This window comes from Taudactylus pleione, unplaced genomic scaffold (assembly GCF_031769625.1).
Source record: "Taudactylus pleione unplaced genomic scaffold, aTauple2 ptg000041l, whole genome shotgun sequence".
Taxonomy (NCBI): Eukaryota; Metazoa; Chordata; class Amphibia; order Anura; family Myobatrachidae; genus Taudactylus; species Taudactylus pleione.
In genome coordinates, this window is record NW_028284443.1 from 25,302,361 (window position 1) to 25,325,665 (window position 23,305).

A 23,305-nucleotide genomic window follows, 5' to 3' on the forward strand; every position below is an offset into this window, starting at 1 on the left:
AATCCTATCTCTATACTTTTTTTTAAATAATTTTATATTTGGGTTCATTATATATATATATATATATATATATATATATATATTTCTCTATGATATATACAGCTGTTTATATTTATTAACTTTTAATATATTTGCTTTCCTTGGTATTAAGCAGTATGCACTGAGTATTTATATATGTATTTAATCACTGATGCACTTTAACCTATTGATAATTCCTGCATTGAGAACTTAATGGCATAGATGCGCATTAATCCACAACAAAGTGACATTGTGTGTAATATGTGCAACCAAGAAAATGGCCGCCGCACCTATATGTAAATAGTCATGTTGCCACTAGAGGTAAAATGTTCCTTTGTAGAAATAGGACATCCAGGTAATACCAAACTGACTGGAATGCCACTTTTGGAAAGTGCATCTTTTGTATACAAACGAGGATGGAGACACTCTTTGGTAACCCGCTGTAGTTGTTATGGTTACCGCATTGCTCGCCACGTTGTCCCTTATTCCTGCGCATGTGCAACCAATGGCACTCTGTAAGTGCGATATCTGCCAAATCTCGCGCATGGGCAGAGCATAGCCCAAGATGGCGGTATTATGGTGGGAGCGAGTCAGCACATGCACTGTTGTTTCTGATCACTCTTTATTAGTATAAATAAGCTCCAGTAGGAAGGTCATACTATTGCTGTTCCCCTGAGGAAGTCCCCAGATCAAACAGTGGGACAAAATGCATTGGGATATACCTTCTGCTGCAACCTCTAAACTACATGACCGATAAGCTGATTATTATGTTTTTTATTGTACGAGTCTTTGTTGTTACTTATTAAATTTTATGTTTGTTTTGAATATACCACACGATTGGAGGCTCTCTTTTCTTATATTTGTCTATATAAGAGTACCTATCCATCGTTGTGACCACCTGCAGATGCCCTGGAATGTATTTATGAGATCTTAAATACTTAGAGTTGGTACGAGGCAGGGCCGGATTAAAGTGGGGGCGACGGGCGGTCGTCCCTGGGCCCCCACACATGGAGGGGCCCCCATACAGGGTCGGTGTGACCCTGCAGAGAATAGGTGTCCAGTATTGGAGGCTCACTGCTGTGATCCAGTGTTACTGTATGCAGTGGCACAGTCAGTGCCGCTGCAAAAAGCACAGGTCCTCTGACCAGCGCCACATGACACATTACGTCCACGACGCCGATGAGAGGACCAGGGAGCATCTCTGCCGGGAGGTCATGCCTGCACGCCGTCCCTCAGGTAAGTTAATTGCGGAGCAATAGGCTTTGGGTGTAGGAGGGCGGTAAGTGAGGGGGGGGGAGAGGTCCATGTGGCTTGAAGGGGGCCCCCACAAGCCTTAATCCGGCCCTGGTACGAGGTGAATCTTATATTCATCTGCTTTCTGAAATAGGTGCTGGGAAGTTATAATCAGCACGAGTGTATTGGTGTGTATATTCCCACTAAGTGGACACGTTATACACGTTTTCTTGCATGAGAGCACGTACGTTTATTATCAATTTTACACTATTTGGCATTGTTTTTTTTCCCTTCTTGACTCCATATTGTGAGATTTTGCCATGAAGATTCCCTGATAACATCTGCAGGGTATATTGGAATATAAAGGACTGAAGTGGAACTTTTGCTAAGTAAAATCTGTCAAGAACCAAGGTTCTATTCTGAAATTGGACACTTGCACTGAAGGCGCTATTTGTCACTATTGTATTAGTATTTTATTGATGGTTTTTTTAATATATCATTATTTGGAAGTAAGTAGCAGCCACCTCAAAAATATAGAGGGAGTGCATTCACATTTATATATTTTTTGAATATACACACTACAAATTGTTTCTTTATATATTTCTCTCATTTTTAGCACAAGTTTTTGATCTATTTTGCGCCACTTACACTATTTATTGCATATATATATATATATATATGTGTGTATGTACAGTCAGGTGCATAAATATTGGGACATTGACAGAATTTTCATATTTTGGCCTCTATTCACCACCACAATGGCTTTGAAATGAAACAAACAAGATGTGCTTTAACTGCAGACTTTCAGATTTAATTTGAGGGTAATTACATCCAAATCAGGTGAACGGTATAGGAATTACAACGGTTTCTATATGTGCAATTCAATTCCAAGCTCGCTTTTCTTTTTCAGAGTAAATTTGCCTGTTTTTGTTCGCACCTCCCTTAGCAGGTGAAAAGGTAGGGAAAATCTTTATTTTAAGGTAAAAATGTGGAGACTTTAGAACCCCCACCCCCCTTAACACCCTCCTAATGACTAAGTAGGCATTTGGAATATTTCAATTCGCTTAATTGGGCCAATAATTACATGTCATTTTTTTTGGAGGGTGGGGGAAATAAATGGCCTCAAATTGCCCCCAAAATTAGATTTTTAGATAAATAATGCACCCCAAATTTAATTAAACTATATATTTTTTTTAAAAAGTAGCTTTTTATAAATTACCTCAAATTACTCCAAAAGCATCTTTTTTTTTTTCCTACTTTTTTTTTGCATTTTCCATTTAATCCCTTTGTAATTAAACTAAAATCTTCAGCTTTTTACAACTTTTTTTAAGAATGCACAAATCATCAATTTGACACCTTTTAAAAACGTACAGTGCTTTCCCTATGGCCACTAACAGGCTTCTATATGATTTTGCTAACAAAGTTTTGGGTCCAGGAAGGTCTCGATACTTATTCATACTAATTTCTCTGTTCGCTTTTTGAACAAAATTCGCACCCTCTCACTGTGAGTAGTGTGAATTGGCATTTCTAATTGAATTGTGCGTATTTCGGGTGCGAGCATGAAGGTGAAGTGTGCGAATTATAAGGTGAAGTATGCAAGTTTTTCGCCTTTTGCAATCTCACACCTAATTGAATTTCCCCCTTAGGTGGCTGTCTGTCAGTCTCAAGAGAATACTTGGTGAGTGTCACTGCTGCACTGGAAAGAGAGGCCACTGAGAGTAATGACATCAAACTGAAGGATTAAGCAAAGTTATGAGAACATACATTTTTGTAGCTTCACTTATGATGCTTTCAGATGTACTACCTCATTTGTCTAAGTTGTCTAAAGTTTTGCAAAGACAAGATGTTCATTTAACAGAAATAGACCCTATCTTAAAAGCTACAAAACTATGCATTATCAAATTGAAAGACACACCTGCTACTCACTTTAAAATTCTCTGTCTACATCTAGCTGGTGAATGGTCAGAGCTTTAAGTAAATTGTTCTGATGCTAATGCTACTGCTTTTAAGACCAAAATATATGGTAAATACATAGACACAGTTGTTAACCACCTAGAAGCAAGATTTCCAGGTATGCCAATCATATCTTGTTTTTCAAGAGTTTTCAATACAGATAGCCATGATTTTTTTTTTGGTGAGAATTTTTGGAGCATTATTCTAAAAATGGAGGTCCTGCAATCTTAAACTATGAAAATAGTAAACTAGATGGGCTGTTGCATCAAAATTGTTTGACTAGAGTCCTACAAAAATCTAGATTCAAAACAAATAATGCATACATTTTCAACGACAACTGAGCTCAAAGAATGTTTTCCAACTTTAGCAAAAGTACTGACTATACCTATAAACACAGCGAATATGGAAGAGGATTTTCTACTCTAAAACAAATTAAAACCTGTTTAAGGAATCACATGAAGCAGAGCACACTAAATAACCTGATGCTGATTTCACTAGAGGGACCAGATCCTAAAGACTTTGATTATTAAAAAGCTGCAGACAACTGGACCTCTAAGAAGAGGAGAATTAATATTTAAAATGTTAATCTCAACTTTAAATCAATATAAGGTCAGGATTTCAACATTTCAGTATTGCGAATGCCCCCACCCGACTACTTCTTGATGCCACCCGGCTGGCAAAATTTTTTTGGGAGAACACTAAATATGTTTTATTTATTCTTCAGTGTAAGTAAATGCTCTAGAGCAAGCGTTGATCAAACTTGGTCCCCACACAGGACACGTTTTCCAGGTCGCCCAGCAGGTGCAAAGGGGTACTCGTTACTCACTGAGACATTATAAAAGATCCACAGGTGGCGCTAATTATTTCACTTGCGATTCTGTGAGGACACCTGGAAAACATGTACTGTTTGGGGTCCTGAGGACCGAGTTTGAGAACCTGTGGGCTAGAGCAAATCCAAACACTTTATTTATATATTTCCAAAAGAAGGTTAAATTAAGGATTGATTCTCATTTAATTATCAATTGTGGTACTAGAATTTTATATGAAAATGTATGCAATTCCTTTATAAATGCATTCACTACATTCTAGGCATATTCATATATTAAATTGTATTACTAAACCCAAATGCCAGATTTTATCTATCTATCTATTTATGGCTGTACAACAAAGCATGAAGATGCTGGTTCCTGTAACGCAGCAGTGCTCTCTGATAGCTTTACCATGCACTTCACTCATCAGTATCAATAAGTGGAGTAACCATCCTTAGCACACTGGCATTCTGTATCTGCAGATGTCTTTCTTCTTGTTGACAGATTTTCCTTCCTCAACATCACTACTGTGACATCCTGTATCATTTCTACTTGATTGACCGTTTTTAGCAGTATTTCTGACCATTTCTAAATTCACCCACACTCCCTCCCCCAGTTTCCTAATGTGCTTATTGGTTTAGATTTGGATTAATAGGAAAGGCTTATTATGTCTTGATTTTGCTTACTGTTATTACAAAATTGCTTTTTAGACAGTATCATTATGAAGTGTCAGCACCATATAGTTTGTAGTACAGTATTTTGGAATTTGAAATATAGCCTTTATTGTGAGTTATTTATAGTTAAATTGGCAAAGCTTTGATTATATGCATAGTTTTGTGATGCTGGATTTGTCTCCGATATTGTGGAAAGCAGTAGTTGACCAATCCTCATGCATATCTCTATATATAATGACAACCTGCAAGCTGGAAACATTTGCATATCCAACACATTCAAAAGCAAAGAGCATCAGAAGAAAACAGTCATCAAAACACATTATGCATTTTTTCCTTAAGGAATAAATTACCGCATTCACTACCATTTAATTCTTAGCATATTTTCTGGAAATAATTTCTGACTCTGCATACCACTTTAAAATGTAAAAGATGGGCATATCCATCCTAATCAAAAATGTTCCCACATGTAGAAAATAGATGTTGGGGGGTCTTCTATATACCGTTACATTAAGTTTTTCTGCAATGTAACCATCCATAGACTTTTCATAGAGCTTTGCTGATGGAATTGCTACAAATAGATTGTGTCCAGCCCAAGGTAATAAGTAGAGTACCCTAAAGGGGCCTATCCATTACACGACTTTGTGAACAATCCGACCAAAACCAGGAGCTTTTGGTCGCATTGTTCACAAAGTCGTGTACTGGATAGCCGGCAAGGACCAGCGATGCGTGTGCACATCTGGGTCCTTGCCGATCCCGACTATCTACTGAACATGCCCGTCAACCTGACGACGCTCGTCAGGTTCGGCATGTTCAGAGATAGGAGGTAAGACTCCTGCACTGAATGACGTTCAGTGAACGCCGTTTAGTGCGGGCACCGCTCCTCAGTGACCTGAAGGTCTGAACGCTAGACGTTCAGTCTTACAGGTCGCCTAGTGGATAGGCCCCTTATATGTATTTGGATGATTGATTAATGAGATATTTCCAGAGAACCCTTTTCCAATTCTCGATGTAAATATACTGTATTATACATACAATATGTGTAAAATGATGTTTTATGTGGAGTTGGCTGTGTTGTATTACTGCCTCATAAAGCACCGCATCACTGTTTTTCTACATTCATTTACTTTTTTTGCTGGCTGTTTAGTGATTGTGTCCCCTGACTCTGACATCATAATGTCCAATGTGTACTTAACAAATTTACTAAGTGTGCACATGAAAGGTTAGACATTTACTGTAAGGGCTGCCAGTCGTAATGATAATGCAAATCATTAGGGTGCTTCTGTTGATTCTGTTGTATTGTTAGCTGGCTGCATATAGGAACAGACAAAGAAGAACTGTATAGGTTATGCTGCAGATAAAGAATAGCAAGAGATAGTTAAGAAGATGGTGAGAAGAGCAAATGCAGATACAAAATGGGAAGCATTGTGGATAAATAGCAATTTACACACTTGTTAATAGGGCAAATAGAGAAACAGTAAGACTAGATAGAAAGTTATAAAAGTACATTGGAGACAAAATATTATTATTATCAATGTTAATATCATCATCAATTTATATTGCTCTAGTTTTTGTAGTAGATTACAATTTGGAACAGACACAGTAGTAAATGAGACTGGGTACAAACAAAGAGGTAAGAAGGCTCTACTTACAAGCTACATGATAACACTTGTTTACTACATGAAATGAAGTCCTACATATTCGTCCAGCAAGATTACAAAAGTAATAAGTACTTGGTTGGCTGTATGATCCAGTCACATAGCAATGTTGGTTAGATTTTTTTTTTTTATGCGTGTAGAAAAAGAACACATATTGTCTGTGGGAACTGTGTAGAGGGGCATGATCAGATAGAATGGCTTAGGACAGTGGTTCCCAAACTGTGTGCCGTGGCACCCTAGGGTGTCTTGGGACACTTGCAGAGGGGTGCCTCAGGTTGGTGGTCCAGCACCAAATAAAAATTATTTATGGTTAATGTAATATAAATATGTGAACAAACAGAAGTGCAAACCTGTCCCCCACCACATAACTGAACCTAAGCATGACAAGTAAACACAGTTTACTTCACTTTACTATTTTACTAGCTTTTTTACAGAATTTCTCAATAACAAACTTAAACTTAGGGGTGCCATGAAAAATACAATACACTGAAATCTTAATGTTTTTGTTGCTGCATTGAAGATCTGAGCCACGAGTGCTGGACCTGCTGCTAATATATACATTGTGACAAGGTCACTGGCATCATAGTGGAAGGCAGGTATATTTGCCCTAGATTCCTGACCTATGTCTTTTGAAACCTCAGGAAGGTGTTTGTGTTAGGAGTTTTTTGGGTCATTAGCTTCACAGGAGGCTAATTAGGGTTTTCAGCTGTGTGGCTGTTTTTTTTAGTGCTGTGAGGCTGATCACTACAGGGAAACACTGCCTGGGGAAAGGACAGTCTATCGTGTCTCTGTGAGAGAATCAGGTTTATGAAAGCAGGTAAACTAAACCTGGAAAAACCTTCTTATACTTTGTTTATTAGAGAGCAAGGATCACTTCTGTATACCTAGTGCCAGATGGCAAGGAGTTTATTTCTGTTTATTTTGTTTGTATTGCTTAATAAAACTGGTGGAGGCCAGTTGCACCAGACCAGTGGACTTTGTGTGAATTCTCAGCTGCTGCACAGTGCCATCTACCCCAGAAGATGGTACCAGTTCCCCAACCTTGCTAATATATATGTTTATATATATATATATATATATATATATATATATATACTTCAGAAATTGCGCATATATAAATCATGCACTGTGAATTAAATATTTTAGTCTCACTTAAGTCAAGCAGAAAGGACCAAAATTGGTTTCAATGTACTTAAGAACACCAGGTCCTGGATGTATAATTGTTCAAGGACTGCAGCTCTCTTTTGGAAATGACCGGATGCCAGGTCCATAAATCTGTCAATATAAAATGAGAGGAGAGCACTCCATGGTGCGGATAAAAACAATTTTATTTTGACACAATGTTGCTAGGTACACACGCCGGTGCTACAGTGCCACCCGTACCTTAAAATCAACAGTGTGGACTGGTTACCACGTGATGTGTATAAAATACTCCACCGGACATACTCCAGGCGCTGTCCTAGGATACCTTTGGGCTCACACACCCCATTGTTGGACACTGCTAGCAGGCCGCTGCCGGTCGGACCACGTCAGGTCTGGACATGCTGGGGAGATAGCCGGGAGTCTCTGGAAATCACGTCACAGAAGCCCCACCTTAACGCATTTCATCATGGACTTCTTCAGAGGGCTCTGACTGAGTCCATGATGAAACGCGTCATGGAGGTAACCGAGATACTATGCTCCTAAAGAAAGAAGCTTGGTAGATCCATTATCTGGATACAGTAGTCCCAAAGGGCATCCAATGTATATAATTCACTTAGTGATTTCCTACAGTGACTTAAGCTGATTGTTATAATATTTCTACATGATTGACTTTTTGCTATTATTATTTTCTCTTCATGATAATTTTTTCATTTTTTCTTTTTTATGCTAGAGTGGCTGCTGTTCAACCAGGGTTGTGTTTATACTTTTGATATAATTTAGTATGTGTCCTGATGCCATTGTTTTTGTTGCAGTTTGTGTTGTTTCTTAATTTGTATGTAATGTTTGGTGATGGGAGCACATGCTTAAATTTTATAATAAACTGAAAACATTAACCCAGTGACTTCCATTTGGCTGTGATTTATTGAAGTCCGGAGAGTGACACCTACCTTCTTTGCTGCTTACCCATTCAAGTGTGCACCACGGCGAGCATGCCTATTGCTATAGGAGTGCCTACACCATGTGTATCGTATATATATGTGTGTATATATATATTTGACCACCTGAGTCCGAGATTCCTATGAACAGTCCGGAAATCAGCATTGCTGTCTGGCGATTGCCTAATCGCAGACTAGTGGTGTCCGGGAATTCTTGGGCCTCGTGATGGCGATGACACTGAGTGCGTCATAGCTGGGCCAACCCATTTTGTTGCACTGCTCCCCTTCAGTCCACCCACTGGAGCAATGCCCTGGCTCTCCATCTGCACTTTCTTACTGGTAGCCGGAAGCACATCCATCCCTGGCAGCCCAAAAACACGACCAGAGTTTCTCGGCATAGCGGTCGGCGGGTATTACCTGTGAGGTCACTATGGCGGAGGGCGTCTGACGTGGTGCTGGTGCCTGGCGGGGAGCATTGGTTTTGTGTGATCCTGTGCGGGCATGTTGTCACTCTGGGCTTGTTTGGTCTGGCGGTGTTTCCATCCACTCCAGCATGGGCGTCGCCATCTTGCCTCTAGCCATGTGATCTAATCGCCCTATCCTGGTCGGTCACATGCTCTCTCTGGCCTGTCACAGTGGAGCACTGGGTATTTAAGGGAGTTGAGAGCTCTCTTTCATTGCCAGTGCAACGTGTTTTTCAGCCGCCGCTGAGAGAGAGTTCCTGTTCTCACTTACTGCCTGTTGGATCTTTGCCTTAGCCTGCTAACCTGACCTGCTCAATACCCTGCTGGAACCCTCTGCCTCCTCCTATTGCCTCTTCCTTACCTGAGTACCTGTGTCAGCTGTTACCCTGCACCCTGCCTCCACTTGCTAATACCCTGGACATTATCCATTCACTTCAGTCTGCAATTTACTACAGCCTGCAAATTCACTTCAACCTGCAATTCATTACAGCTTCACAAGACTGCTGTAACCCCCAAAGTGTACTCCAAACAAAATAAAAAATTAATTTCTGTGTTTGTGAATTGTGTGCACTGTGGCCGCATGGTTATCAACAAAGGAGCAGCGCCAAGCGTGCGCCTGTGTCCCATAAGTAAAGGGCCGGCTGGCTTGTCTGTTAAAGGGTGCTGTAACCCCCAAAGTGCACTCCAAAAAAAATAAAAAAATATATTTGTTTGTGAATTGTGTGCGCAGTAGCCGCACGTGCATCAACAAAGTAGCACCAAACGTGCGCCTGTGTCATAAGTAAAGGGCCGGCTGGCTCATCCGTTAAAGGGTGCTGTAACCCCCAAAGTGCACTCCCAAAATTTTTTTTTTTCTGTGTTTGTGAATTGTGTGCACTGTACGTGCATCCTCAAAGTAGCAGCGCCAAGCGTGCGTCTGTGTGTTAAAGGGTGGTGTAACCCTCAAAGTGCGCTCCACAAAAAATAAAAAATTCCTCTTTTTTTTTCTGTCTTTGTGAATTGTGTGCACTGTAGCTGCACGTGCATCAACAAAGGAGCAGCGCCAAGCGTGCGCCTGTGTCCCAAAAGTAAAGAGCTGGCTGGCTCATTTCTTAAAGGGTGGTGTAACCCACAAAGTGCACTAGTCTCCAACAATAATAAAAAATTATTTTCTGTGTTTGTGTGTGCCTTAGCCGCATGTATAAATCAATATAACATAAATGGAGGACCAAACTTTCTCTGATAAAAATAAAATAGGGAAAGAGCAAGAACCACTTCCTCCTAGTGCTGAAGCTGCTGCCACTAGTCATGACATAGACGATAACATGCCATCAACGTCGTCTGCCAAGGCCGATGCCCAAAGTCATAGTAGAGGGCATATACAATCCCAAATGACAAAGTTCAGGAAAATGACCTTAAAAGAAACATTTAAATCATCTGAGGAGAAACGTAAACTTGCCAATATGCCATTTACGACACGGAGTGGCAAGGAACGGCTAAGGTCTATCCCTATGTTCATGACTAGTTGTTCAGCTTCACATGACGATGGAAGCCCTCATCCCGCTAAAAAAATCAAACAAGTTAAGCTGGCAAAAGCACAGCGAAGAACTGTGCATTCAAAGAAGATATCACAAATCCCCAAGGAGAGTCCAAGTGTGGTGGCGGTTGCGATGCCTGACCTTCCCAGCACTGGACGGAAAGAGGTGGCTCTTTCCACCATTTGCACGCCCTCTGCAAGTGCTGAAAGGAGCACCCACAGTCCACTTGCTGATATGCAAATTGAAGATGTCAATGTTGAAGTACAACAGGATGAGGATACTGGTGTAGCTGGCGCTGAGGAGGAAGTTGGCGAGGAGGATTCTGATGGTGATGTGGTTTGTTTAAATCAGGCTCCAGGGGAGACAGTTGTTGTCTGTGGGATGAAAAAGCCCATCACGGTAATGCCTGGGCAGAAGACCAGACATTCCACCTCTTTGGTCTGACAATATTTCTATCTAAATCTTTACAACAACTGTCTTGCCATATGTACCATATGTAAAGGTGAAATAAGTAAGGGTTGGGACGTTAACCACCTAGGAATATCCTCCCTTATACGTCACCTGCAGCACGTTCATAAAAAGTTACTGTCAGTTCAGAAACTTTGGCTAAGACTGTAAGCAGTCCAGGGACACCTAAATCCCTTTGTCCTGTTGTATCCAAGCACCTGCAAACCACACCGTCAACTCCCTCCTCGTCAATTTCCTCCTTAGCCAGGATCGGAAGTAGTCCTGCAGGCCATGTCACTGGCATGACTGACTCTCCTATCCAGGATTCCTCCGGAGGATCCTGCATTGCTATGCCTACTGCTGCCACTGCTGCCGCTGCTGCTGGGGTCGTTCATCCCAGAGAGAAAGTAGGAACACCACTACTTTTACTAAACAATTGACCCTCCAACGGTCCTTAGCGAGGAGGATGAAGTACGACAGCAGTCATCTTGAAGCAAAACGTATAACTGTGGCCTTGACTGCTATGTTGGTGTTAGACGTGCGTCCGGTATCCGCCATTAGTGCAGTGGGATTTAGACAATTGATGGAGGTAGTGTGTCCCCAGTTCCAAATCCCATCTAGATTCCACTTCACTAGGCAGGTGATACTGAGACTGTACAGAAACGTCAGAAAAAGTGTCCTCAGTGTCCTGAAAAATGCGGTTGTACCCAATGTCCACTTAACCACGGACATGTGGACAAGTGGAACAGAGCAGACTAAGGACTATATGACTGTGACAGTCCACTGGGTAGATGTATCACCCTATGCAGCAACAACAGCAGCATCACCAGTAGCAGCATCTCAGAAACGCCAGCTCGTTCCAAGGCAGGCTACGCTGTGTATCACCGGTTTCAGTAAGAGGCACACTGCCGACAACCTCTTAGAGAAACTGAGGGAAATCATCGCCCAGTGGCTTACCCCACTTAGACTCTCCTGGGGATTTGTGATATCTGACAATGCCACCAATATTGTGTGGGCATTACATCTGGGCAAATTCCAGCACATCCCATGTTTTGCTCACACAATAAACTTGGTGGTGCAGAATTTTCTGAAAAGCGACAGGGGCGTGCAGGAGACACTTTGGGTGGCCCGAAAAATGTCTGGCCACTTTCGCCATTCAGCGGCTGCGTGCCAAAGACTGGAGTGCCAGCAAACACTCTTGAACCTGCCCCGCCATCACCTGAAGCAAGAGGTTGTGATGCGGTGGAACTCAACCCTCTATATGCTTCAGAGGATGGAGGAGCAGCAAAAGGCCATTCAAGCCTATACATCCACCTATGACATAGGCAAAGGAGGGGGTATGCACCTGACTCAAGCGCAGTGGAGAATGATTTCCGTGTTGTGCAAGGTTCTCCAGCCCTTCGAACTTGCCACACGTGAAGTCAGTTCAGACACTGCCAGCTTGAGTCAGGTCATTCCCCTCATCAGGCTTTTGCAGAAGCAGCTGGAGAAAGTGAAGGAGGAGCTAAGACGGAGCGATTCCGCTCGGCATGTGGGACTTGTGGATGAAGCCCTTCATTCGCTTTGCCAGGATTCAAGGGTGGTCAATCTGTTGAAATCAGACCACTAAATTTTGGCCACCGTGCTCGATCCTAGGTTTAAAGCCTATGTGGTGTGTCTCTTTCCGGCCGACACAAGCATGCAGAGGTGCAAAGACCTGCTGGTGAAAACACTGTCAGCTGAAGCGGAACGTGACACGTCAACAGCTCCTTCATTTTCTCCCGCAACTGGGGCTGCCTGGAAAAAACTTAGGTATCCTAAGCAACCTGCTGGCGGTGATGCACGGCAGGCAGGACCAAGTTTGGGCATCTGGTCTGGACTGAAGGACCTGGCAACAATTTCTGACATGTCTACTGTCACTGCATATGATACTGTCACCATTGACAGAATGGTGGAGGATTACATCGGTGACAGCATCCAAGTAGGCATGTCAGACAGTCTGTACCTGTACTGGCAGGAAAAAGAGGCAATTTGGAGGCCCCTGTACAAACTGTCTCTATTTTACCTGAGTTGACCCCCACCAGTGTGTAGTCCGAAAGAGTGTTTAGTGCAGCCAGGAACCTTGTCAGCGAAAGGCGTAGGAGGTTGCTTCCACAAAATGTGGAGAAGATGATGTTCATAAAAATGAATTGTCAACTCTTCCAGGTAGACCAGCCTCCAGAACTTACAGAGGGACTTGTGGTGGTGGATTCCAGCGGGGACGAGTTAATACTCTGTGAGGATGAGGATGTACACAACACTGAAGAGGGTGAGGAATCGGTGGATGAGGAGGATGAGGACGACATCTTGCCTCCGTAGAGCCAGTTTGTGCAGGGACAGATTAATTGCCAGCTTGTTTTGTGGGGGCCCAAACGAACCAATCATTTCAGCCACAGTCGTGTGGCAGACCCTGGCGCTGAAATGATTGGTTTGTTAAAGTGTGCATGTCCTGTTTATACAACATAAGGGTGGGTGGGAGGGCCCAAGGATAATTCCATCTTGCACCTCTTTTTTTTCTTTGCATTATGTACTGTTTGGGGCCTAGTTTTTCAAAATGCCATCCTGTCTGCCACTGCAGTGTCACTCCTAGATGGGCCACGTGTTTGTGCCGCCCACTCGTGTCGCTTAGCATAGTCATCCTGCTACCTCGGTGCAACCTTTTGGACATAAAAACACTATTGTGAGGTGTGAGGTGTTCAGAATAGACTAGAAATGAGTGGAAATTAAGGTTATTGAGGTTAATAGCATAGGAGCAGAAAACCCTCAAATTCTGTGATTTTAGCTGTTTTTATGCTTTTTTTCAAAAAAATACAGATCCAAAACACAAAACCCAGAACCCAAAACACGGAAGGGTGGTTTTGGCAAAACCAATCCAGATCCAAAACACGAAGAAAGATCCAGATCCAAAACCAAAACAGAAAACACGAAAAGTGGCCCGTGCACACCCCTAAAATAGTATAGCTACAACCCCAGTAGAAATAGATAATGTAGGTGAACGGATGCACTGGGTGGTGATATTTTTTATATATATATATCATACAAACTCGGCACTCACATGCTTTTCAAACTGCAACTCCTTTAAACATAGGGAATGTTGGTCCCAAAATATTGCAATAATTTGTTAAGCTGACCACCGCTTCACGGTCATTCCCATCTGGCCAGTCCCAACACTGATTATCAGATAAATGAACTTGATCTGCCACCTTTGGCTCAAGCTTGCATAAATTTTACACATGAAACTGGGTCCTGCCTTAAAGAGACAGGACCACACCCAGGGATGTCAGTTAATAAACACCTGGAAATAGAAAAAAAGTTTGCCTAACATTTGAAAAACAGGGTGCAGTGTTTAAGTGCCCCCTTGATGCACCTTGTCCTGACTCCCGATCCGCGGGGCGTAAGCTGATGATAGCGGGAGGAGCAAGCAGATTCCAGACCAGAGATAGGTTACTACGATTTTCCATTTGAGTCAGCAGAATTGCTGATTGGAGTGGAGCTGAGCTGCCGCTGTGTTAAGTGCCAAGTATGACTCAAATGCACAGCGTGCAGGTGCACGGCTCCACCTCTTAGCTGGTGCTGAAGTGTCCCTTAGCTGGCTCTGCCTCCTCCGATGCTGACAGAGTGCAATGAACAGTCCTCCCACCACTGAATGAGGAACTAGAGGATTACGAGTGGAGAAGAGGAACACTTTGTAGTTGAGGTATGGAGTGGACCAGAATACATGATATACATTAGTTTAAACTAAATATTGACAATGTCTTTTACTAGGCTTCAGCAACCAGTGTTTTTCCTGCTGCAGAAGCACCCAGGGTATGCTTGTACTTATAAACCAGCTGGTAGCAAGCGTTAACATGATGCATCAAAAGATGCAGCAACAAAGATGTCAACATACTGTACACACATAATGTACACAACTTGTATCATAATAATAAGAATGCAAGGCGGTTAGAGGAGTTAGGAGCTGATTTAGAGGTGGATGCAGACCTGGTTGCGCTTCAAAGCCCTTTCTCTGTGTACAAATGTGCATCTGAATGTTCCTACCAGGACTGAGATGCCCTCTGGCAGTGTCTTAAAATGCTGCATTTCGATAAAGTGCTTCTTTCACTGCACCATTGGCACAGCATCAGTTGCACCATCAAATCTTGCTCCAACCCCATGGCAGGTACAGTATCTCCATCTGTGGCCACCTATGCGAATGGGCATGCATCTCATGTATGCAGCAACTTTTAGTGACACTCCCATAACACGCAACATTACCATGTGTCGGTTTTGTCACCCCTCTGTTACCTCCCGGTTGGAGTGTGGGCTGCCACTGGAGACACTAGGGCTAGTCAGAGCTGCAACTAGACATTTTGATGCCCTGTGCCAGACAGAGCATTGGCCCCACCCTCCACATTTTTTAAATAGGAACATAAGGTAGTGCACCTGAAAAAACACCATGACCTCATGGGGAAGGGTCAGGGAAGAGATAGGGGAGGCCAGGAGATGCTGGGGATAACAGAAGAGGAAGCTACAAGTGAGAATGATAATAAACAGGAAAAGTGTCAGGCCCAAACAGCGCCCCCTGTCCTGCGGTGCCCTGTGCCATGGCACTGGTCACACTACACTAGTTACGGCCCTGGGGCTAGTATTGGGCTTATATTGTCAGTAGTCCTAGACATTCCTGTTTACATCTTGCTTTGTGTTATGATTGCCTGGTAACACACAGATTGGAATTTGGCTCTGCAGTCAGACTCATGGGAAGGGTAATTTTACACTATTAATTCCAGTTTATGATATTTTTTATATGACTTGGGTAACTTATCCAGATAGTTGGATGAGTCTAGAGTGATTCTTTTGGTTTAGATGATTTGTTTACCCCTGTACTCCATTCTTCAGCAGATGTAGTATTATTCCATGTTGCTTGATTGTTGATAGCAATTTGCTCAGTTATATTCACCTGATGTAATTTGATAATTATTTATATGCACTTTAGGTGCTCCTGGAGCTATTCAAGTTGGCACTGTTTGCCAGCCTCGTGACAGACACTTTAGTCGGAGAATGTCAGTAAGTTGCGTTAACTGACATTCTCTGACTTTAATCGGACTTACAAGCGCGCTGAATTGAATCGCCTCTTATGTGTGTGTTTTTTTTTTCCTGTGGGTGTCTATGTCTGTCTTTCTTTTCTTATCTGTGCTAATGTATGTGTTTTTTTTTTTTTATGCAAAACCCATGGGGGGAATTTAGTTCCTCCGGGTGTTTAAAGTAATGTGCACCCAACGGAGCAATTCGATTGTTCGGGCGCCCATTACTTTTGAAGCGCTGGGTTTAGCCACACATAGCGGCTAAACCCATCTAAAGTTATGGCTTCAGCACCCAAACTGCTGTTTCGGCATCCAATTCACAGACTTTTCACACATTTCTTCTTGCCACCTCTGGAGGCTGCAAAAATAAACGTGTCTCCCACAGTAATGGGTGCCCGAAGGAGCTGCAATTGAATTGCTCCATTGGAGATCTATTAGCATAGATGCCACCCAGAACAATTGAATTCTCCCATATGAGTTTTATTTATTTCCTGTGGGGGCCTATCTGTTTGTTTGTTTTCTTTTAGGTGCCAGTGTGTGTTTTTTTATGCAAAGCCTATGTGTTTTTTTTATTTCCTGTGGGGGCCTATGTGGTTTTTTCTTATATGTACAAAGGAAGAAAAGGAAGCAGGGACTGAGAGATGCAGGAGGTTACAAAGACAGGGGAGGGAGTGAGAGGATGAGAAATGGAAGGAGGGAGTGAAAAGGGTGAGAGATGGAAGGAGGGAGTTATAAATGAATGCTGACATGACCTGTTTTGAGTGGCCACACCCCTTTGTGACATGTCCCACCCCTCCTGATGCATGGGCATGCCCATTTTTGTGGCGCGCCTTCAAGCGCATGCACACAGTATTCCTCCATACCCCCACTTCAAAATTCCCACTTCGACCACTGTTCCTGATATTGCTGAATCTAAAGGAAGTAGTGGGCTTGGTGCTCCGGTATCCAGTATTGACATAACCCAACAAAGTACCACAGTGGTGGAATCCTATATTTGAATTTGTATTGTCAATAGTGGTTTGTCTTGATTTTTTAGGAGGAATGTGGTAATTCACTATTTTCTGCCTGATATCTGGTGCTTTTCTATAGACCACTTAAGGTTTCAGTGGTAAGTGATCTGATAATAATTCGTCCTCAAGTAATATAGGCCATTGTTTTCTCAGGATGAGTTGTATCTATTTTGCCTGCTTGGAGTATTGTGTTATGAACAATATCGCTTGTCTCTCTATGTCATGATCTTTCTCCTTATAGCTAACTAGATTGTTTCTTATGTGGCACTCTGCCTCGTCAAAAGCTTGTTATACCAATGTCCTGTCGTATTTTCTCTCCAGAAATTGTGTCACTTATTCTTGTCCTTGTATTCTATAGTCATCTAGTTTCAAACATTTCCTTCTGAGTCTTAGGAATTGTCTTTTGGGGATTGTTTTGTGCCAGCTGGGATGGTGCCAGCTTGTAGATAAAATATAGCTATTTACATCTACTGTCTTTCTGAATGTGTTTGTATGTATCTTGCCTTCTTTTATAAATCTATTCAAATCCAGAAACTCGACCTTCATTTTACTGAAGTTGGTGGTGAAATGCAGATGATTCCTATTGTTGTTGATGGTTGATATAAAATCTTTTAAGGTGTTTTCCTCTCCCCGCCAAATGAAGAATGCATCATCGATGTATCTCTTCCAGAGCAAGAGATTTGCCTCAAACTCATGATCACACCAGATGTTATGGTCTTTCAAGCAACTCATAAATAAGTTGGCATAGCTTGGGGCAAATCTCATACCCATTGCAGTACCCATAGTTTGAAGGTAGAATTGGTCATTAAACAAACATAATTATGTTTCAAAATGGAACTGATACTTTCAAGAATGAACTCTTGTTGTGTTTCTGTGATCGACTTGCTCTGTTCTACGTGATATCTCATGATACCTTGCTCATGATCGATGACTGAAAGGGACATAATGTCTGTAGTAACTAGCCATAGTTGGTCATCCCACTGGATGCTATGTAGAATATTGAGAATATGGGTAGTGTCTCCCAGATAGGCAGTTTGTTTGAGGACGTAAGGTGGTTTTTGTATCAAGGTATTCTGATAAATTGGAGGTAAGTGATCCTATGCCTGATAATAATGGTCTTCCTGGTGGTTTGGATGGGTTCTTGTGTACCTTAGGCAGGCAGTAGAAAACTAGGATTATGGTATGTTGTGTTTCTATGAACTTATGTTCCTGGCTAGTGAACACTCCTGTATGAATTCCTTTCTGTAAGTGGATATTTAGTTCTTTTGTAAATTGTACGGTGGGGTCATGGTTCAATTTCTTGTATGTTGTCTGATCCTCTAAAAGTCTTTTTGCCTCTTCTGTGTAATCTGACTTGTTCAGGACTATGATCCCCCCACCTTTGTCCGCAGGCTTTATGATAATGGAATGATTATCTTGTAATTCTTGTAATGCAATTCTTTCTTTGTTTGTCAGATTGTTATGAGTGTTTACATTTTTTTTCAATGTCTCTTTTTACCATTCTTGTGAATGTTTCTATGTGCGAACCTTTCATATGGCTGGGGTAGAATGGGGTCTTAGGTTGGTAAGTTTATTTTGGTTTGTGGTGATCTCATTATTGATCTCCGCTGGTGGTGTTGTGGCAAAGTATTTCTTTAACGTAAGTTTTTCTTGTGAACCCGTGTAGGTCTAGATATGTTTGGAATTTGTTGATATTCTTTGCAGGTGCAAACTTTAATCATTTGTCTAATAATCTAAGGTGGTCATCTGATAATGGGGCATCACTCAGATTGAAGATGCCTTGCCCAGGTTGAGTGAGTTTGGTCAGTGTTGTTTCTTTGTTTTTTTTCTCCTCCCCTGCATCCCCATCTTGTGCCTCTAGATTCCCTTTGCCTACCTTTTGGAGTTGTATTGTGCACTTCTGTGGGTGTCAGTTATTTGTTGGAGGTGTTCCTCTTAAAAACTGATAGTTGGTAAGCACAAGCACATAGTTGAGGAATTGCCTCATGGGTGGATGTGTAGGGTTTATCCATCTTTAAATTGTGGACTTCTGTGTGTCTGTAACTATTTACCGAACCTTTCTCTAGGTGTTAGTATTGCGTGTCTTCTTCTAATTCATGTATTGAAAAAGATACTTCTGACTCTGAATTGTAGGTAGATAGTTCACTCTAAATGTTCTGACACTGTATATGTTGGTTGACTCTTAAACTTGTTGGCACTATGTAATCTGGACATATATTTCTGATATGTAAGGTTTAAGCTTTTGTATATGGGTATATTATAATTCGGTACCCTATTGGGGGGCACTACAATTTTTTATATTATTGGTTTTTAAGCTCTGTTGTTTGTGTGTTTTGAATGGGGGTTTCTTAATCTCGAACTTGCACCTCAATATTTTGTTTTTCTTATTAGCAATCAATATTTCTTCTCCTTTTATAAATCTATTTGTCATGAGGTTTGATAAGGTTATGAACTCTCTATCTTCTTTGTATGGGTCTAATAGGTGATCTAGTGCTTTGATCTCTGTATCTAGAGCTTGAAGTTGTTTGGAATGACTGCCAATGAATTGCTGAATGAGTTTGCATGAACATTCTGTGAGAATGTAATTCTACCCTTTCATGAAGTCTGTATGTTCTTGATAATGAGTGGGTATTTTCTTAATGCATAAACCTTTATCTTATCAGTGTACCATTTCAGTGTGTGAGTGTCCCACCATAACTGTGTCTCTTTTGTAATGAGTTTTTCCAGCTGCAAAAATGTATTGCACAAAGTGTCACTATTGTGCCTAGGTGGGGTATGGGTAGTGAGTCCTGCGAATGCAGTGTCTGCCCTATCTTGTCCTATTCTGAGTTCTAGTAATCCCATCTTTAATCTCTTGCTGCTGCTACCGTGTCATCTTTTGTAGTACAGAAATATCAGATGCACCTGTGCACTGAGCTAGATTGTTAATAGTGTAATCAGCGAGCTGCTGTATAGGATAGCTGACTCTATTAACGTTATTCAAGAAAAAGGTATATACTGCACTCAGCTTAAAAAATGTGCGAACAGATTGCATAAATCTTTACTCATACTTGTTGTTAAACTCAAAATTAAATAAAAATAAAACAAAACATCATAGATATTCCAACTGTAGGAAATAGAGTATATGGCAGTATATGCACACAACAAATTATATATACACACACGCAATGGCTTCTCAATGGATTTATGGAGTTTTATCTTATGTATTTATTTTGTTTTGTTTTTATTTTGTTTTTATTGATTTCTTAGATATATCCACTCAGTGCATCCGTTAACCTACTGTACATTATCTATTTCTACTAGGGTTGTCGCTATACCATTTACTATCAATAGTCCATACTTTATCTTTACCCCATATTCTAGTGAATTATATTCTATACCTTTACATCATCCTCTATTGGCATTAAAGAGAGGATTACACATAACATAATATCAGCGTCTAACAAACGGCTGTTGACAAGACAAGACAGACAAGCTTGGTAATCAATGAGGACACAAGAACTGAAGGACCAATCACAGTGGGCTAATTTACATAACCAGTCGGTGAAGAGACTTATCCCTTTATAATGTTGAAAGAGCACATGCGGAGAACACCCAGCCAGAAAGTGGAAGGAGCGGCGAGCTGACGGGATCCAGGGAGATAAGTGTCTACCTTGGAGGGGGTGCACTGCGACTGGTTCCCTGGAGCCATAACAGTAACATCCCCTCCCCAGACAGGAGTTGTCCCCTCTGGTGTACAGTGCCGGTGGTCATCTGGTAACTCAGGCGCACCACTGGCACATGTGCCCGGGGGTAGACACTGAGTCAAGAGAACCCCCCCTTGTCACTGCAGTGCCGTACTCCTTGCCCCATGAAGATCACCATGGACAACGACAGCGCTCACCTACTGACTTGGTTTAAGTCAAGCGGGACACCGCAGTTCTTAACCCCTACACCCTCCTGGTAACCATCTATTCACGTTACACTATATTGGGACCTTATCCTATCAGATTATCCCCATTCATTGGGATGAATGATTTTTATGACAATTAACACTTGGTTGCTCATTTTATGAGTCACAGCACCCTTAATCCTGGTTGTTACTGCATCAATCTATTGAGAACACATTGCTTGTGTGTATATATAATTTGTTGTGTGCATATACTGCTATATACTCTATTTCCTATAACTGGAATATCTATGATGTTTTATTTGTTTATTATATTTCATTTTGAGCTTAACAACATGTACGAGTAAAGATTTATGCAAATTACAATCTGTTCACACATTGTTTAAGATGAGCGCAGTATATACTTTTATCTTAGTTAACAGAGTATAACCATGACATAGCTCTGTTTAATAGAATCCCTAAGTATTAAATACTCTAGGGATACCAGGAGAAGGGGAAAGAAACCTTCAGACCTTCCACCACCGTGGGTGATGTTGACCATAATAAATTTAGAGTCATTTTGAAATTTGAGAGGAGGCCGAATTCATGAAATTTGTGCATTAGTTTGGCAATAGACACAGATCAATTAGTTAAAATGATCAAAATAAAGCAAATTTATATTCACGGTTACCCATGGTAAGCCTTGACATTTCAGAGTTTAACCGGATCACCTGGGCTAGAGCCTTCATACATAATAAATATGAGAATGGACAGCTCTATCAGGTGCCATTGGTAATCCGTACCAAGGCTGAGAGGGAACCATTAATCTTTATGCTGGCCATAGGCAAAGTGTATAAGTTCAAAATTATATGTAAAGAGGTAGGGCCCAACCCCATGTGCTCCAGTATACCCCTCATAAACAGCCAGTGGTGTTGTCTCGAGCCTCGTGGCCCGGGACAAAACCAAACTGGTCCGAGTGTATTAACCCGGGAAGGAGAGTCTTAAGCCCATTTGCAATAAGTTTGGTGAAAAATTTTGACATCTGTATTCAGGATAATATCTGCCTATAACTGGAACATAAGGCTGCATTCTTACCCTCCTTGTGAATAACCGTCATACGGACCTCAAGAGACTGAGGGTAGAAACTGACCTTATCAGAGATGGATTTAAATGCCAACAGCATATTGGGTAAAAGAGTAGACTGGAACTCAGCAATGTTTTAAGTAGAAAAAAATAACCACTTTCTTTCAGTTTGATTTAGGATAAGAGGTATCAAGTATAACACAAAGACAAGGCACATCTTTATATATTCCCAATATTGGGGCTGGTTGTGATTTAAGAGCACAGCAAAAAAAAAAAATCATCTGTGTACCTGGACAAACCATAAAAGTCAATAATACATACAATTTTTAATACTTTAATTGAAGAATATACTTAACAAATTCTTGTTCACTTAATTAAATAAAGACTTTTCTCTACGATGTTTCAGAAAATAAAATAAAACTTGTAAAAATAAAATACATTTTTTTAATTTTTTTAGTTCATCATAGTTTAAAGTCAGGAAAAAAGTCTCCACAAAAAAAAAAACACCCAACACTCACTCCGACTGACAGACACAAAAAGGATAAAATAAAAACTATTCACTAGAAGTTGATTACAAGCAATTTCTCACACTGGATGTTTAAGATTGATTAGCAGCTAAGTTTATACTGTGTGTTCTGATATTCTCACCGATGTGATCAGAACTGACAATTTATATAGGTATTAATTACAGATGTTTATAAATACTGTATTTTACCATTGTGTATGATGCAGGAACATTTAACATACATCTTAAATATTTAATTTTTTTTCTTAATATTGATCATGGAGTTTTTTTTCTTGTCTGTATCTTGATCTTTATACTTTATACTTGCTCTTTATACTTTAGCTTGTTTTCCCAGTGGTAAAAAAGAGATACTGATGGTGTTGAGCAGGAAGACATGGCCAACAGAGCTGTTAACCCTGCATCCTCTGGATTCTGGTTTAATTGCAAGTGGTTCCTGGATGTTTCGGCAGTTTAGCAGTAGGGATGACCATCAAACATCGAGCGTTAACATTCATCAGTTGTTAACTATTGATGGCTGATGGTTTTGACATTAATCGCAGAGATCCAATAGTTCTCTGCCATCAGCAGACTAGGATCCAGTGGTTGCCCGGGCATGGAGCTTAGACCCACTCCAAATTCCGATTGGCCCATGGGCCACCATGTAGCGGTGACCATCTAGGGTTGCAAACCATCGATCGTTCACCATAGATGTTTTTTTGCCATTGATGGTGATGACCAGTGGAGCCATCGATGGGGACTATCTATGGACTGCCCACTATTAGCCATCCCTATTTAACAGTACAGTGAATACATAGTGTTAGCAAATCAAAAGATTCAACTGGACTGATGAATTTCTTAAACATGTGATGTTCTTGATTGCAGGGCAACTACAATGTTGTTTAGATTGTATGCA

General features: G+C 41.2%; 1 protein-coding gene across 2 annotated transcripts in view; it reads left to right on the plus strand.

Annotated features, from left to right (window-relative positions):
- Positions 1-23,305, plus strand: part of IMMP2L (inner mitochondrial membrane peptidase subunit 2) — a 1,207,428-nt gene that overhangs the window by 227,742 nt on the left and 956,381 nt on the right. The gene's annotated exons all lie outside the window — the stretch shown is intronic.